Source organism: Phyllostomus hastatus, unplaced genomic scaffold (assembly GCF_019186645.2).
Source record: "Phyllostomus hastatus isolate PE091 unplaced genomic scaffold, TTU_PhHast_1.1 phas_contig_150, whole genome shotgun sequence".
Lineage (NCBI taxonomy): Eukaryota > Metazoa > Chordata > Mammalia > Chiroptera > Phyllostomidae > Phyllostomus > Phyllostomus hastatus.
This window is the reverse complement of record NW_025333611.1, coordinates 11,208,117-11,218,803: the sequence shown is the minus strand read 5'-3', so window position 1 is coordinate 11,218,803 and position 10,687 is coordinate 11,208,117.

Here is a 10,687-nt window from a genome sequence, read left to right as displayed (position 1 = left end):
CATGGCAAAATATGGTATATTTCATAGAATAAATATATTTGAGTCCATACTCATAAATAATTGAATAAGCAAATCAAGGAGATGGGACGGTTCTTAAAGTAGAATTCCAGTTAGTAAATACAGCATGCATGGTGGAAATAAAACCATTTGTCAGACACCGCAGTAATAACTGTAGGCAGTAATCATTGATGGGTGCTAAAATGAGTGAATGAAAGTATAAGAAAAGTATATTCACACTGTCTTAATGTCACCTCATGAAATCCTCGTTATTACAAAGGAGAAGACGATAACTATGCAGTGGAGAAACCTTGCAGTGGACACTGCCTGGACCATGGGATCAAGGCTGACGTCATGTCAATGCGCCACGCTGACGCATGTCCCCTGATAACGATGCACTGAGAAGGATGCGGCATCACTTCTGGGTCTCCTTACCCAAAAGGCGTAACCTCAGTTTAAGTCATGGTGGAGGTGTTCGCGCTTGTTAAGGTCGAGGAAAATAAGGACAGGAACTGTCGCAGATTGGAGGAGGCTAAGGAGACAGGAAGCCCAAATGCAATGTGGTATCTGGACCAGAAGAGAGACAATTACCAAAATTTGAATCAGGTCTGCAGGTTAAAGCATGCCATCAATACTAATTTACTGTTTTTAATACCTTTATGACAGTCAAGTGGTTGACATTTAGGGAAGCTGGTTGAAAGGTATGCAAAAACTATAATATTTTTCTAATTTATTTGGAGAAATATTGTAATTAAGTTATTTTCCCTTTTAAGTTATTTTATGTTGGATTTCTCTTGTTGGAAATAAAAAATGCGCTAAATGAATAAAATATACTTATTTTGTCTCATTTTCACATATAATGTCAGGCTTATTATCTTGGTAGATCATGAAACTAAGCCTTAGGTATTGTAAATAATTTCTCCAAGATCACACAGTAAATGACAGAGGCAGGATTTGAATCTATGGTTGAGATACAAATTTTAAGTATATTATAAAAATAATCAACTGGATAAGTAATGTCCTATTTTAAAATATAATGCATTTTAAAAAACTCTACCTTGTTCCAAAGAAGGCTCGAGGCAGACCACTTGAGCACTGGGCGCAGGTCAGGACAAACACAGGCAATTAGACAACGTTATGGTGCTTGTGTTTTACGAGCATACGGTAGAGCTCCAATTCTGTGGCACAGGAGGGCACGCCACTTACCCTCAGTGTGGACTTCTTGCGAAAAGTTACTGTTGGACAGACTATGATCAAATAAACCAGATAATCGAGGCGTTTTTTCCGATGGGATATATACCTGGCTTAAACATTTGATCGACGTTTTTTTTTAAAGTGGGAGTAGTTTAAGGAAAAGCAAACATCAGGGCATGTTAAAATATCCATTAACTAAACACCCCGAAAGGGTATAAAATGCCTCCAGCTGCCAAAAAACAATTAGGCTGCAAATATGCCTTCGGTTACCTCACCGCACATTCCCTGAACACTTAGTTCTAATTAATTTTCTTCATTACACAACAATGCCTCTCCTAATTACACTAGAGAAATTCTATAAACCTACTAGCTATTCAGAGCCTTTATTGCACAAATTATTCTGGTAGGTCCCTGTTATAAGCAAATCCTCACTCTCTAATTTATACATACCTTATCTCGGCAGACACGAGCTACTTAGTAAACCCTTGACAGCCAGCAAACTAATCCTGTATGTGACCATATTCCAAATCAGTGATTTCAGCGTGATGGAACATCAAGGCTGAATAATTTAAAGCCTACCAAGGTAAAGGTGAGAAGTACAAGCACAAGAACCATGTAGCATCTGAATTCATACACATGTTGCCAAAGCTTGTGATCCCTGGATCATCAAGAGGCCGACGCAGAGGAACAGAACGCCCGTGGCGTCGCTGAACTGGTAAGCGCAAAGGGCAGGCAGGGGCAGTTGTCAGGCACCAGCAGCAATACAGTACATACAAATATGAAGGACTGAAGAGCAGGCGGGGACCCCCAACCCGTCACTGGAAAAATGAGGAAATCAAGGCAGCCACGTGGGCTGGGACTGACGTAGGGACTCCCTAGGTGCCCAACCAGAGTGACACGGCACAGCTTACTCACCAAGCACTCTTCGAGTAGCAGAACTCTAGCTTATTTACCTAGTGTCATGAGGAAAGTGTCACATGAAAAAACAAACCGTCACCTGTTTGCGACTGGTGACGTTTGTTCACTTAGGCCAAAGACAGAGTTTGAGCCTGGTGGAGCCACTTCGGGCCTCATTCCCCAGCCACAGAAAAGTCTGTGATCTTAATGCCCAGGGGCGTGGAGGGTGGCACGTGGGACCACCAGGATGAACGCGTCCTTAGTGTGCGAAGCTCAAAGCCAACCGATGCGTGTAGCAGCTTCGCTTTCCATGCCTGGAGCGTGCTAATCAACCAGCCATTTCATCCCGGGCCTGGGGACCTGCTTCTGAGTCTTTTTTTTTTTTTTTTAATAGGAAATTTTCCTCATGACATTAGATAAAAAATAAGCTAGAGTTTTGCAACTCAAAGAGTGGTCTGCGAATCAGCAGCATCGACACCGCTTGGGAGACCATTAGCTCCCAAACCTACTGGAATGATTTGCATTCTAACGAGATCCCCAGGTAGTTCGTATGCACACTGAAGTTTGAAGAGCATGGGTGTAGAGTAGCAGTCCTTCAATCTTAGCCTGCCTCAGATTCAGCCAGAAGGTACTCCGTCCCCAGAATTTCCAATTCCCTAGGTTTGGGCTGAGGCTGAGAATTGGCATCTCTGTCTTAGGAGGCTTCTGGCACATGGATTCTTCTCTTTGTTAAGGACTTGTGGCGTGTTGTGGGTTAAATGGCTGGATGTTTTGGTAGCCATGAGCTCTACCAGAGTTATTGTTCATGGAGTGTGGATTTGTGCAGTCCCTTTTTAGGTGATTCTGGGAATTCTATCTGTTTGAAGATACAATAAGTCAGTGATTTCCAGCGAAGAGAAATTGCTAGCAGGTTCCTGGTCCCTACTACTCTCAAAATCTCATCCTAAACGAGTGGGTCCTGGAAGAGGCCCAGAAATCTGCATTTTATGATAAACATTCAGATGATTCCCAGACGGGTGGTTAATAGAAGCACTGTCAGAATCATTGATCTAAATGCTGAACATCAGGGAATGAGCCGACCCCGTGCCCTCTCAGCAGCAGAATCCCGGAGTCCCCGCCGCACGGCGGCCAGCTCGGCTCCTCGTCCAGCGGCGGAAGCCAGCCCGGGTCATCCATCCACCGGGCCGGTTCCTCACCGAAGCCCCAGTAGAGCCTGCTCCTCCTTTCTTAGTGATGTCTGGCCAGCAGCGAGCACTCCAAATGCTGGGCTCCTTAATCCACTTACCCATCTTACAGCTCCGATGAACCAGAGGCATCCATCCATCTGGTTAATATGAGGACAAGCTGTTCATTTGTGAATGAAAACAGGTGTCAAAGTCTGCAAACAACAAAAACTAGCAAGGAGCTCTGGAAAAGTAACGTTTACCTCAATCTTTGCAAAGCAGGGGGAGGGGCTAGGGGAGTTCATTTGTTGTGGTAAAAGAAGGAAAGGGTTTTTTGGTGAAGGGAAGTGAAGAGAGATTTAGGAAGCTCTCCGCACCCATGTGACTCGTCCCAGGTCCTCCCTGGATTTAGTATCTGCAGCTGTAAAATAGGAAGGTGATAGGACTCTTCTTCATCTCGGGGAAATTAGATTCTATTAAGCTCAGGTGAGCCAAAGCACTTTGTAAAAAGCAACAGAAATATTTTGAATAGGTTCTATATATTTCTTTTACTTGTTTTATACATACATAGAGTGACTCGGACTCCAGCTCACAGTGTCCACGGCATTATGGCTGAGATGAGACAAATTCACATGAACTACCAGAGCCATTCTCCGGGGAGAATGGCCACTCTGTCAAGGGGAGGGAGCTCTGACCCTTGCCTGGACAGGCTTATATTGGCTTTAATTTGCACAGGAGTACAGGGTGTATATGGAAAGCTCATCAGTCATTGTCAGGCAGTAATGATCAAACAGATAACATTCAAAGAACTCTGAGGGCCTATTTTGAGTCAGGGTCAAATAGCTAAAGGGCCATAAAACTTTGGGGAAACAAACTCACTTCATGCTTAGACCCTTATCATTTAAATTGAGGGTATTAGCAAAGCACGTTTCACAGGATTTTATGCATTCTTTCTTAGGCCTCATCACCCTAGGGAACCTGCCCTTTCCAGCACAGGGCCACACCCACCTCCAGCATTGTTTCAGGCTTAAGTCAGGCAGGGGAAGTAAGGCAGCCAAGAGATTAGGAGACTTCTTGCAGACAGAATGAGGACTCAGGCTATGTCAAAGATGAGGGCCGAGGGTCCATCACCCCCTTTCTCCATAGCCCCCCAAGTCCTTTCCTGAGGGCCCCTTCATGACCATGCCTGTCTTAGGTCGTCTCTCCCTTGAGAAATCTTACCCATCATTGGCTAACCAGTTATGTGCTGGGGGCCAGGCAGGGTGAAGTAAAGTGGGCAGAGGCAGTGCTCATGCCAGGGAGATAAGCTTTTTCTCCTTAGTGGCTCAGGGTCCAAGGTCACTCAGCCTTAGCCATGGGGGTTTACAGCTTTTGAAACCAGGCAGGGTGGTTCCCAACAATAGAAGAGATCTCTTTACATGCACATCTGACATGTTATGATTAGTGTTTTCTAGCAAGTAGATTGTACACTTTGATTACGTGGTCGTTGGACTATTTTATAGTTTTCAAGCATGCCTTTCTTTGGCTTCTAAAATCCATAGCAAAACAGATCATCCTGTGGTTCCCAACCTGTCTTTAGCGTAAAGGTGCATTGGAACATATCATGAACTGAAAGTTTGTGTCCCCCTCAAATTCACATGTTAGATCCCTGGTCCCCAGTGTGATGGTGTCCGGATGTGGGCCTTTGGGAGGTAATTAGGTTTACATTGTGTCTTCAGGGTCACCCCTCTTGATGGGATTAGTGCCCTCATAAGAAGAGGAGGAAAAAGAGCTTTCTCTTACCCCCCTTTCTCTTCCTCCCCTCTTCTGTCCCTCTCTCTGCCCATGTGTGCACGGCTGGGAAAGGTCACAGCGAGAAGACAGCCATCTACACACCAGGAAGGGAGCCCTCACCATGTTCTAAATCTGTGGGCCCCTTGGGCTTAGCCTTCTCTGACTCCAGGACTGTGTCAGCTCCGCCCCCACCCAGTCCGTGGTGCTCTATCACAGCTACCGAGCTGCCTAAGACAGAGTCCCTGGAGAGCCTGTTACCATGAAGACGGCCGAGTGCACCCCCAGAGCTTCTGATTCAGCACGGGCCTGAGAATTTGCATTTTTGACAAGGCCACGTTCTTCGTTATGCCAGTTGTAGACTATATTTTGAGAACCATCGCATTAAAACAAAACTGTCCTTGATTATAAAACATAAGCTTCATTTACTTTAAAAAGTTAACCATTTGCCCCTCAAATTCCTACTCCTGGTCTCTAACTTAAAAGGAATCATATTCCAGATTTAGAGCTGAATCGAGGTAGTAGAAAATACACACTCAGTGACCTTGGATGTACTTTTTTAACAACACTGGTCTAAGCACAATTGTTCCCTTTCCATGTCATTAAAAAAAATTTAAAACCTTCCAGCTACCCAGAAGTTTATGACCAAGCTGGGGAGACCACATATACCCTGTAAAACACTCTGTGAATAATTACTGAGCAAAATAAACTATAAATGCAAAACAGCATCGCCTCAAGTTCCCAGGTGGGAACGCTGGCACATTCCTAAAAGGAGAAATTGAGAAGTAAATCCCAAATGCTCAGAACATCTTTATCTCTTCAGCGTTTTCACAGCTAGCTAGAGGCAAACCTCCTGACTTCATCAGTCAGAGACAGTGTAAGACTTGGAGACACTTCCATCGCCCTGACTGTTCGCCCTGTGTCATGAGATAAAGTTTCCCAGCTCTGTCTCTCAGAGCGTGATCCCTGGGCCGTCTGTAGCAGAATTACCTTAGCAACCTATTCAATGTACACATGAAGGATGACCAGTGAGGCCTGGCTGGTATAGCTCAGTGGATTAAGTGCGTGCCTGTGAACCAAAGGGTCGCTGGTTCGATCCCCAGTCAGGGCACATGCCTGGGTTGTGGGCCAGATCCCCAGTAGGGGGTGTGTGAGAGGCAGCCACACACTGTTTCTCTCACTCTGTTTCTCCTCCCCTTCCCCCCTCTCTAAAAATAAATATTAAAATCTTAGAAAAAAAAAGACCACTGAAAAAAAAGAATCTGCAGAACGCGGTCTTCCAACTCCGCACGGAGCCAGGTCACCAGGGAAATCTCCTGTGTGTTTAGTTTGGGAGGACACCTGCAGGGACCCCTTCCCAACCCCACCCAACGCACCTCACTGTGGGGTGGCCACGTTGGCCCAGGCAGCTCTGTGGGGCAGGTGTCCGTGAACCTGCAACTGGAAGAGGGTGATTCGTTCTCATTTGGAGTCTCAGCTTCCGGGTAGATTTAAGGTCCTCGTGGATACTTGATCCAGGCTGTGATAGGGCTCTCCCCTGTGCACAGATGTCTGGGACAGACAGACAGGACACCAGGGAGGAGAGACTCCTACACACACACGCACACACGCACACACACACACATGCACTCGGAGGAAGAGGGTCTGGGTGTGCAGGCAGTGGGAAGAGCCAACCAAGCTGCTGCAGGCTGGGTCCTAGGAAGCCTGACAGACAAGGTTAAGAGGTAAACTTAACCTGGTTTGTTTTGTGAAAGTGCCTCATGTCTACAAGGAAAACGGCTTTGATTCACCCATGCTGTCTCCAAAGTGTGCATGATATGAAAATAGAGTCAGTCCTGTGGTTGAACTGTGAGTTCCAGTGGGATATACGGTCCATTTTTGTCAACTCCATCGAGCAGTTGCTAATGATGAATTAATGCACAGCCAACGCACACACCTCTAAAAGCAGCAATGAGTGCAAAGAAATCTAATTACACTGAATTAATCTCATGACAATTAGTGAGTATATATTCGTGTAGAATTTTAGATTACTAATAAATGGAGTCATGCTATGCATCTGCTATCTGCCGTGTTCACCCTTTCCCACCTTCAAATATGTTCTATGATTTTCTAAATGGCTACACAGCCTCCCGATGTGTTGACATCATCATTGGTGATAGGACATACTATCATTTGACAGCTCCCAACAAGACTTCTCTATTTTATACCAGATGCTTTCTCTAGCTCACAGGTGGCAAACACAAGCCCCACAGGCTGAATCCAGCCCTCCACCTTGTTTTATCTAGCCCAGCACCTTGTTTCTACCCTGTGGCAGAGCCAAGCTCCTTGCCCTTAGTTAAGGAGTAGTTATGTTGGTACAGTCCTAAAATTACATTTGGCCCTTCGAAGGCCACCGTGAGGCTGCTGTGGCCCCCGGTGACAATGAGTTTGACACCCCTGCTCTAACTCTTTCCTAACGATCAAGGGATAATGTTCTGATGACAGTAGTTGTTCTACTTCCCGCCCTCCACTAAAGTCCTTATTTTTATCTTTTCAGGCTTGCTGAAAGCAATTGCAACAACCGCAACCCCTTGGATTTTGCTCATGGATTCCTCTGTTTGGCAAATATCGAGGACACGGAGGTGACAGAGACACAAACCCTGCCTCTCATGGGTTTTATTCTGGCGGAACCCAAGGCCAACAGAGACATACAAATAAACAAGTAATTGAATACCAGGTAGTGGCAATAATCACTCAGCTAGGCCTAGAATTATTACTCTTAACTGGAATAACGTCTATTATAATATAAACACACTTGTCAGTCAAGTCAGAGTTGGGGGGGATCAAGGACCCTTCCCACCAACCTACGCACACCCTTCTTGCTCAGTCACTGTTGGTCTTGTGATTCCCCCTTTTATCTACCTCACAAAGAGCCTCTCTGATCAGTAGCTTAATGCCTGATGATTCTAAAATTCGGCAGAGAAGGTTAGGCCTCCTTTCTAAAGCGGGTCATTTTATTTGTAATGGTCTTGACTTTGGCTGACTGCCCATTGTTTTTGCGGTTTATCTTTGATTAGTGCCTTTTCCTTCTTTACTTTTTTTTTTTTTAACCAATGAAAGCTTTAGATTGGCATGGACGATGTTAGGAGCCTCGTTTCTCTTTTCCAATTGTATCAAATGCTATGTATTGCCTACTTCTGGGGTCAAGCCCATCAATGAAAGAGGCCAACCGAAGCCTGTCCTTTAGAAGGTACCAGCTCACGGAGCTCATGCTGTGGAACAACGGGACCTGACTATCTCAAGAAAAAGGGGCGGATCCCAGTACTGACTCCTGTGTCAGACAGCAGAGGAGGAGAAAGCTGTCTGGGCAGTTGTTATGGTTCCTCATTGAATTTTCAGCTGTCTGTTCATAGATGAGCTTCTAATTAACCCAAATCCGGCTTGCACGAGGTCAATAAAAATCTAACCCTTTTGCAGAAGTAATTTTTAGAGTGACTTTCTGGTCATTTTAGAAAGCATTGAAGCATAAAGGCATTTTGCCTTCCAAGGGGAGTTCTTTTCGGTTAGTGTCAAAGATGAAATCGCCACGATCCCTTTTTTGTTTCTAAGCATCAGAACGAAACAGCTCAGAAGAATTTTCCTATCATTTTCCTGTCATTCAAACCTAAGCAGGCTTATAGGGAACACTAATGATATCTGGGATTGACTTGTGGGGACCGCAGATGGCTTTTGCATATTTTCACCACACATTTATCTGGTGATCAGGGGAAGGTTATTCTGATTCTTATATAAGCAGCCCCTTGGACAGAGGAAAGTTGGGACGAAGGGAACCAGCAAGTATTATGAACATCACACATTAAACTGTCCTTTCAGGAAGGAATCAGGACATGCAACTGGTAGGTCTGATCGTTCCAGAATCTGTTTCCTTAGTTGTGGCATGGTTAAGGTTTTGTGGGTTAAAATAAAAAGGGTGATATAATAATAGTCAGTTTGAACTGCTATAACAAGGTGTCACGCACGCAGCCTGGGCGGCTGCAGTGACAGACGCTGGTTTCCTCACCGTTTGGGAGGCTGGAAGTAGATGTACACGCTATCAGGGTGGGTTTCTGGGAAGAGGCCTCTTCCAGGCTGGCAGACAAGGCTTTCTCGCTCTGTTCTTACATGGCCTTTTCCCTGTGCATTTGCAAAGAGAGCACTGTGGTTTCTCTTCCTCTTTTTATATGTTCACCCGTCCCATTGGATTAGGGCCCCGCCCTGATGACCTCATATAAACTTGTGACCCCCTTCATCTTCTCAAAGGCCTTGTTTTCGGATGTAGTCACATCATGGGGTTGGGGCATCGACACAGGGATCTGGGGGCGGGGCACAATTCAGTCTAGAGCAGATGGATTCTTTCTGAGGGACCCCGTGTGGGAGCTTTCTGGAAGAGGTCTTCCCAAGTGTGAAAACCGTCCCAGGCTCTATCATGGAAACGGGTGGGGATGGGAATGAACCCCTGAAATGAGACCTTCGAGAAGCGCTGACAGAGCCTCAGACGTGACCGTGCGTGTTGACGCAGGACCCTGGTCCGGGTTCAGGAGCTCATGGACACCTTCCAGTCCACGCATGTGCCACGGGTGCCCAGACTCCAGCCTGGAGGCCGTCCGCGGGGTAGTGTGGCCCTGTAGGCTCCCCGAAGCTCTCTCCTGCAGGTTAAGTAAAGGCCGCCCTTTGCTTTATTGTAGCGTTAACCCCCCACCCAGCTGCCCGCGGTTCTGAACTCTGGATTTAATGCATAGCTAATGACCGGTTCTGTCGAGGATTTAGGAGCGCTTCCGTGTGCTTTTTACAAATGTGGGTGTGTCCACACAATTTTTCCACCTGCCTCCCTCTATAGACGGCCAGTTTCCCAGCCTTCGTAGGGGAACAACTGTGCCCTCCTTGGACACAAATGCCCTTGCTGTCAGGGAAATCAGGTCTGCTTTCTTTTTATTTTAAAAAATATTTTATTTATTTATTTTTAGAGGGGCAAGGGAGGGAGAGAAACATCAGTGAGTGGTTGCCTCTTGAGTACCCCCGGCTGAGGACCTGGTCCGCAACCCAGGCATGTGCCCTGACTGGGAATCGAACTGGCAACCCTTTGGTTCTCAGGCCCATGCTCAACCCACTGAGCCACACCAGGCAGGGCTTATTTTTTGTTTGTTGGTTTGGTTTTTGACTACCTGGGCATTTCCTCTTACGTGCGGTGACAAATAAGCAGAAAGGCAGGGGACATCAAAACAACTCTAAGCCGCAGAAAGCACGTCTCAGCATCCCTCGCCCTCTTACACCCCGACCTCTGCTGTCGCTGACCCCTTCCATCAGCTCCTCACACATCGTTTTTGGGGGGGAGAAAGTAGAGTGGGTCACTTTTTATTCTGATGAAATTATAAGTTTTTAAAATGCTTGTTAGGTATAATACAAAGAGCTCCCTTTTCAAAAAGCGTTATTATTTCTTTCAGGGCAGTTTTAGATTCACAGCAAAATGGAAGGCAATGTCCCGTATCCACCCTGCTCCTACACATGCCTCGCTCCCCCCCCTGCCCCCCCCGTTATCGAGACTCCTCACCAGAGTGGGACCTGGTTGCATTGGTGAACCTGTATTGACACATCATAGGAACCCAATGCCCACAGTTCCATTAGGGTTCGCTCCTGGTGTTCTGCATTCA